Source organism: Sapajus apella, unplaced genomic scaffold (assembly GCF_009761245.1).
Source record: "Sapajus apella isolate SASKATOON/1434 unplaced genomic scaffold, GSC_monkey_1.0 scaffold66, whole genome shotgun sequence".
NCBI classification, from domain to species: Eukaryota; Metazoa; Chordata; class Mammalia; order Primates; family Cebidae; genus Sapajus; species Sapajus apella.
The window spans coordinates 11,215,973-11,223,066 of NW_022437006.1; the positions used below are offsets into that span (position 1 = coordinate 11,215,973).

Sequence of the window (7,094 nt, forward strand, 5' to 3'; positions counted from 1 at the left end):
CCTCCTGGGTTCAAGCAATTCTCCTGCCTCAGCCTTTTGAGTAGCTGGGATTACAGGCACCCACCACCACTCATGGCTAATTTTTTGTGTTTTTAGTGGGGCGGGGTTTCACCATGTTGGCCAAGCTGGTCTTGAACTTCTGACCTTGTGATTTGTCCACCTCAGCCTCCCAAAGTGCTGGGATTACAGGCGTGAGCCACTGTGCCCAACCAAAAGTTATCTTTTATTAATGTTAGAAAGTGTTCAAGAAAAATGAGTTTTTTTTTTTTTCTTTTCTTGTGTGGCAACTTTCCATTATGCCTGGCATTCTAAGTCATGCATGTATGCAAGGTTTTGCAAAATCTAAGAGGTTAAGAAGGGGTCAAAAGATGAGGTGTGAGGGACATTTCACAAGCTATGAAAATATAAATTCAGAAAGGTATCACTAAAACTATTCTACTAAGTTGTATTATTGATAACATCCATTAAAATAGGCTATTATCAAAAAGACAACAACAGATGCTTGTTAGGATGCAGAGAAAGGAGAACACTAGCACACTACTTGGGGGATGGAAACTGGTACAGCCACTATGGAAAACAGTATGGATGTTCCTCTAAAAACTAAAGATAGATTATCATACCATCCAGCAATCCCACTGTTGAGTATTTTTCCAAAAGAAAGGGAATTAGAGATATCTGCACTCCTATGTTCATTGCAGCACTATTCACAATAGTCACGATATGGAATCAGCCTAAGTGCCCATCAACGAATGGATTACAAAAATGTTGTATACATATACACAATGGAATACTGCTCAGCCATCAAAAGAATGCAGTTCTGTCATTTGCAGCAACATAGATGGAACTGGAAGATATTGCATTAGGTGAAAGAAACCAGGTATAGAGAGTAATTCAGAATAATGGGTAGAAAGAAGTGGAAATATCGCATGTTCTCACTCATATGTGGGATCTAAAAATGATCTCATGGAGGTAGAGAGCAGAATAATAGTTATTAGAGGCTGGGAGGGGTTGGGGATGGGAAATAAAGAGAGATTGGTTAAAGGTGCAAGAATACAGTTGGAATAAGTTCCAGTGTTCCATAGTATAGTAGGGTGACTATAATTAATAATAATTTATTATATACTTCAAAATAGCTAGAAGAGAAGATTTGGAATGTTCCCAAGTTTGAGGTGATGAATCTCCCAATTACCTTGATTTGATCATTACACATTGTATGATGTTTAATGTATGATGTTGTATGATGTTTAATATCACATGTATCTCATACATATGTGCAATTATTAAGTATCAATAAAAATTTTATTAAATTATCATTCATAACATCCAATATTTTCTTTTCTTTTTTTTTTTTTTTTCTTTTTCCCCAGAGCCATCATACTCCTAGGAACAGAGAGGCCATTCTGGGAGGGTCCATTGTGCATTAGAAGAGCCTTCCTCTGCCTCCCAGAAAACAAGGCAAGCACACAGTGGACCTGTGTGATTAAGCAGAGCTGAGTGGCCTATTTTATAGTTTTAAAAGTCAACTTTCTTTGGTTATCATTAATCTCTGCCACAATCACATGTATTGCTCAGCCACCACTACCAACAATACTTCTCAGTTTCATTCAGAGGAATGTTGTCAAATATGTGGATTCCTGCTACCCTGAAATCCAGATAAAGCAATGGATATTTTGATGAATACTAAATATTGAATTAATTTTTTAGCTAAAAAACAATTGCTCAAGATCTTGGTTTGCCTGGAAGGAGAATTTAGTCACATTTGCCTTTGTTTTTCTTTCTAAGTAGAGTGTGCTGGGCTTCTCCCCTCCCAATTTAGAAAACAGATGGCCGTTCAGGAACAGTTTTTAATCAACTGATTTCACAATAAACAGACGTGATGGATATTAATGTGATAGAAATAAACTATTATAAGCTAATGCTCACTCTGAGCCCTATGCTGTGTTAGGTAGTTCTCTCCTGTTATAACATTTACTTAATTGAGCAACTAATGTTTACTCAGCATTTGGTACTTCTCTTAAATGCAACTTAGCATAGTACAAAGGTTGTAAACTGTCAGTGGACATTGGAGTTACCTGGAGAGAATGTGACAAACGTGACCCCACCCCCAGAGTTGCTGATTCAGCTGATAGGGATGAGAGTTGAGAATCTGCATTCCTAACAAGTTCCCAGGAGATGCTGATGTTGCTGGTCCAGGGTCCACACTTTGAGAATCACTAGCATAGTAGTTAAAAGCAGTGACTTTGCTATCAGACTCATATGGGTTTGAGTCCTCTAACTTTGGATACATTTTATAACTCCTTGTCATCTCATTTCCTCTTCTGTAAAATGATACCTCCATCATTAGCTATTTTGGGAATTAAATTAGATATATGTGAAGTGTTTTGTACAGTTTTTTATGTGTTAGAACTCAGGAAATGCTAATTGCCACTACTGTAGCTACTACCATAGTATTACTGTTATTACTACATGGAATTTTAAAATGGCTGATTCCAAAATCATTTTTAAATTGTCAATGCTACCTCTTCTCTTTACCTAGAGTTGAGTGCCAACATCTGTTATGACATCATAACGAGATAAATAACTAAGACTTTAAAGAATAATATATTGCATTTTTCATGTTGTTATGAAGGTTCTCCATCATAACCTAAGAAAACTATATAAACTGTCATTTTATATTTTAAAATTATTATTATTAGTTATTGGAGACAGGTTCTCACTCTGTCATCCAAACTAGAGTGCAGTGGTGTGCTCATAGCTCACTGTAACCTTGAACTCCTGGGACCAAGTGATTCTCCTGTCCAGCTAATTTTTTTTTTTTTTTTGAGACGGAGTGTCACTCTATTCCCCATGCCGGAGTGCAGTGGTGTGATCATGGCTCACTGCAGCCTCCATTTCCCAAGCTCAAGTGATTCTCCTACCTCAGCCTCCCAAGTAAGTGGAACTACAGGTGTTTGCTACCACACCCTGCTAATTATTGTATTTTTTGTAGAGATGGGGTTTCACCATGTTACCTAAGCTGGTCTCAAACTCCTAGTCTCAAGTAATCCTCCTACCTCGGCCTCCTAAAGTACTAGGATTACAGGGATGAGTAACCAGGCCTTGCCTTCATTTTTAATAAGAAACGTAACCTGAAAAAAATCTCTAGGAAAAAAAGTTGTAATTGACTTAATTTATTAACTTCATTAAACATTATTGAATATATTATTATAGGCTAACTAAAAAACAGTTCCATTCAGTGGTTACACACACACACACACACACACACACACACACACCAAAACAAGAAAACAGAAACCTTCATGAAATATTGCTTATCACAAACCAAGTTCATATGTTGAAATTATAGCCCCCTCTGTGATGACATTAGGAGGTGTGACATTGGGAGGTGATTCAGTCATGAGGGTGGAGCCCTTATGAGTGGGATTAGTGCCCTTATAAGAAGATGAATAAGAGGCAGTCTCTCTGGACTATGTAAGAATATGATGAAAAGGCAGTCTTCTACAAACCAAGAAGAGGGCAATTCACCAGCTTCCAGAACTGTGAGAAATACATGTTTGCTGTTGAAGCCACTCAGCCTGTGGTACCCTATTATAGCAGCCCAAACTGTTTAAGGCAATTCTTTTTTATGTTTATGCAGAGCTACTAAAAAATAAAACTGATGAGTTAACACCAAAGATTTCATCCAAATCATTTAAAGCATGGATGATAAGATTCACATTAAAGAAATATAATTTCTGTGTTGGCTTTGAATGCTCTAACATTCATAGTGATATTTAAAAAAATTAATACCTGCACTTGGCTTCTTTGATTGCAGGTCTTTTCGGCATTTAAATAGAAGTGGCATTTACTACCTGATGCCTACTAACACTGTAGCTCGGGGGTGGGCAAACTACAGCCCCCTTTCCCCACCTCTGTCATTTTCTAAATAAAGTTTCGTTGGAACACATCCACTCTCTTTCACATATTGTCTCAGGCTGCACGGGTTGCCAACCTCTACTGCAGACTTTGTTGGAATACTTTGTAGAGAAATGTGGCAAGAAGAAATGTAATCTCTTTCATAGAACTATCTACCCAAAGAGATAATTTATCTTCAGTAAAATAGTTTCCTAGTACAGTAACAAATTAACCTTACAACTGATTTCCCATTAACCTCAGATTGAAATGTTCACTAGCCCTTCTGAATGCTCAGTGTCATTACAATGATGTATCCACAGCCGTGGGCAACATTCTACTCTGGACCAGTAGTTGGTCTCAGTTTTGCATTATTCTTAATTTTAAAAGCCAAACTTACATTTATTAAGGTTAATAAAGCCCGAGAACCTCATCAGTGGCTAAACAACCTTTCTCTGGAAACCACATTGTTTTTTCAGATGTAATAGTTCACTTTAAGCGTCTATAAACCTATTTTATCTTATAGAATATGACATTGGCCTGTCTTTAAAAATGAGCTTGCCTTTCTGCCTTTCTCTCTCTCTCTTTCTTTCTTTCTTTCTCTTTCTCTTTCTTTCTTCCTTCTTTCTCTTTCTTTCTTTTCTCTCTCCTTCTTTCTTTTCTCTCTCCCTCTCTCTCTCTCTTTTTCTTTTTTTTTTCTTTCTCTCTCTTTCTTTCTTTCTTTCTTTCTTTCTTTTCTCTCTCTTTCTTTCTTTCCTTCTTTTTTTTTTTTCTCTCTCTCTCTCTCTCTCTCTCTCTTTCTTTTTCTTTTTGACAGAATCTGGCTCTGTTGCCCAAGCCCAGGCTGAAGTGCAATGGCACAATCTCAGCTCACTGTAATCTCTGCCTCCCGGTTTCAAGCAATTATCCTGCCTCAGCCTCCTGAGTAGATAGGATTGCGTGTGCCACCATTTCAGGTTAATTTTTGTATTTTTTAGTAGAGATGGGGTTTCACCATATTGGCCAGGCTGGTCTCAAACTCCAAGTTTCTATTTCTTTAACAAATGCCTTTCCAAGTACTTGAGGTACAATTTCTATGATGCTTCCAAAAACAATTAACACATATTTGTTGGGTGAACAGAGAGTATGTATCAGAGTGGGAGGAACATGCATGTCCTTTGGGATCAGAAATCTCTGAGTTCAACTCTCACAGTTTCCTCCCCGAGGAACCTGTGTATGGTAACCCTCTGAGCCTCCATTTCCTTATCCTTAAGATAAAGGTCATCTATGTCACAGGATTGTGGTCAGGCTTTTAAACAATGCATGTAAAATGCACAGCAGGAGCCAGGCACTGGGCAGTTTACAAGCGGTGATTTAGTGAATGGCCCTGAAGTGGGCTTAGTCATTTTTCCTTTCAAATTTCTTTTTGACTTAATTGGATTTTTCCCAGAGGTGAACTAGATGCTTAAAAGTAGTGATGCTTAAACTTATTCAGGCAAACTTTAATACATTTAGGATATCATGCCTTTACTGAAACAGTTTCAAAAGACAGTTTGTAGCTTGAACTGGAAAGAGAATATAAAGATAAAGGACTCCAGAAGGCTCAGGTACAGCTCTGGTGTTGTCGACGATACTTAGAGCCCTAACTTCCTTACCTCCTTTTCCCAGCCCTTCAGTGCTTCACATATGCTTGCCGTTGGTCACACAGTGGCCAGAGAATGAGAAGAGAGGCAATTACCCCTGCCCAGATGGTCCCCAGTCATGGAAGGCATTCATTCCATTCTTTGGTAAAGTGATGCTTAGAAAAGCCCTCACCTGGTCTGGGCACAGTGGCTCACGCCTGTAATCCCAGCACTTTGGGAGGCCTGATCACCTGAGGTTGAAAGTTCGAGACCAGCTTGACCAACATGGAGAAACCCCGTCTCTACTAAAAATACAAAATTACCCAAGCATAGTGGCGCACACCTGTAATCCCAGCTACTCAGGAGGCTGAGGCAGAAGAATTGCTTGAACCTGGGAGGCAGGGGTTGCGGTGAGCCAAGATGGTGCCATTGCACTCCAGCCTGGGCAACAAGAGTCATAAATAAATAAATAAATGCCCTGACTTGACAGCAGGCTGAGAGATCTGAATTGCAGTCCCAGTTCCGCAAAACCCATCAAGTGTGCGACCCCAGACACAGCAACCTGTACCATTCTGTGTCCTAAGTGCCTTCAGCACATTAAAGGAGACCTCTGTGGTCCTTCCAGATTTATAGCCTTTTCCATCAGTGAAGTGAAGCACATGTATGAACTTCAAAGGAATAGGGCCTAAAATATCCACTCTGATTTGGGACAGGTTTCTCAGACATTTATTCTCAAGATATTCCACATTGGCTGTTTTCTCAGCTGCTAAGATCTGACTCTTGCAATAATCAGGTTTCCAGAGACATGGAGCACGATCAGTTAGTAGGCCCCAGAGGGCTACTAATGGTTGTCTCCTACCTATGTAAATACTCATAAATAATCACTAGCCACGCATTCTAGAATCTTACTAGTGTCTAGGATCTTGATGGTGTCAGTCTAATTAGTTTACTCTTTAAAGAAGTCAATCCTCCTTTGGAAATTGAGACAATATTTACCAGTCTCTAGTCATTCAGCTCATTTGTTTATGTGCTCTTACTTTCTCTTCTTCTGAGCTCTGCTTTGGTTCGTAAAGGGCTGGGATCCTGATGTTAAACAAAATTACTAAAGTCTGTTGTTTTGGACTGAACTCCTGCACTAGGCCCCAACAGATCAGACTAATTCAAAACAGAGTTCTCTTGCTAAATGCCACGTAGTCAAACCAAGACTTTAAGGAGGCAGATAGATTGTAAAACACACCAGCTTTTTTTTTTTCTGAAAACAAGAGATTCCAATCTACCTGAGTCAGCATAAGGAAGTCCCCCCGATTCAACACTTATACAAAAGTAGCCTGAAGTAACATGATGTTAACCAATCCAGTTTTATTTTTTCCAATTGTTCTGCCTCCATGTTTCCACCTTAGAAGATCCACTGTTCTGTGGCTCAGTGACAGCTCTCATTTTATTTTGTAGAATGGAGGCTGCCCCAGTTCACTGATCATAAATAAAAGCCAATTCGGCCTATAGCTATATTTGTTGTGATTTTATCTTTTGACATTGCCAACTGCTTTTCCCAGGCCTCCTTACTTGCTGGTTCCTGATTGGATTCAGGCAGTGGGGGAACGG

General features: G+C 39.1%; 1 non-coding gene across 1 annotated transcript; it reads right to left on the reverse strand.

Annotated features, from left to right (window-relative positions):
* Window positions 1-1,367: 1,367 nt before the first annotated feature.
* On the reverse strand, window positions 1,368-1,500 carry LOC116530440. The gene has a single exon (XR_004260000.1). It is a non-coding gene; the product is annotated as a small nucleolar RNA SNORA64/SNORA10 family (small nucleolar RNA).
* Window positions 1,501-7,094: the final 5,594 nt, after the last annotated feature.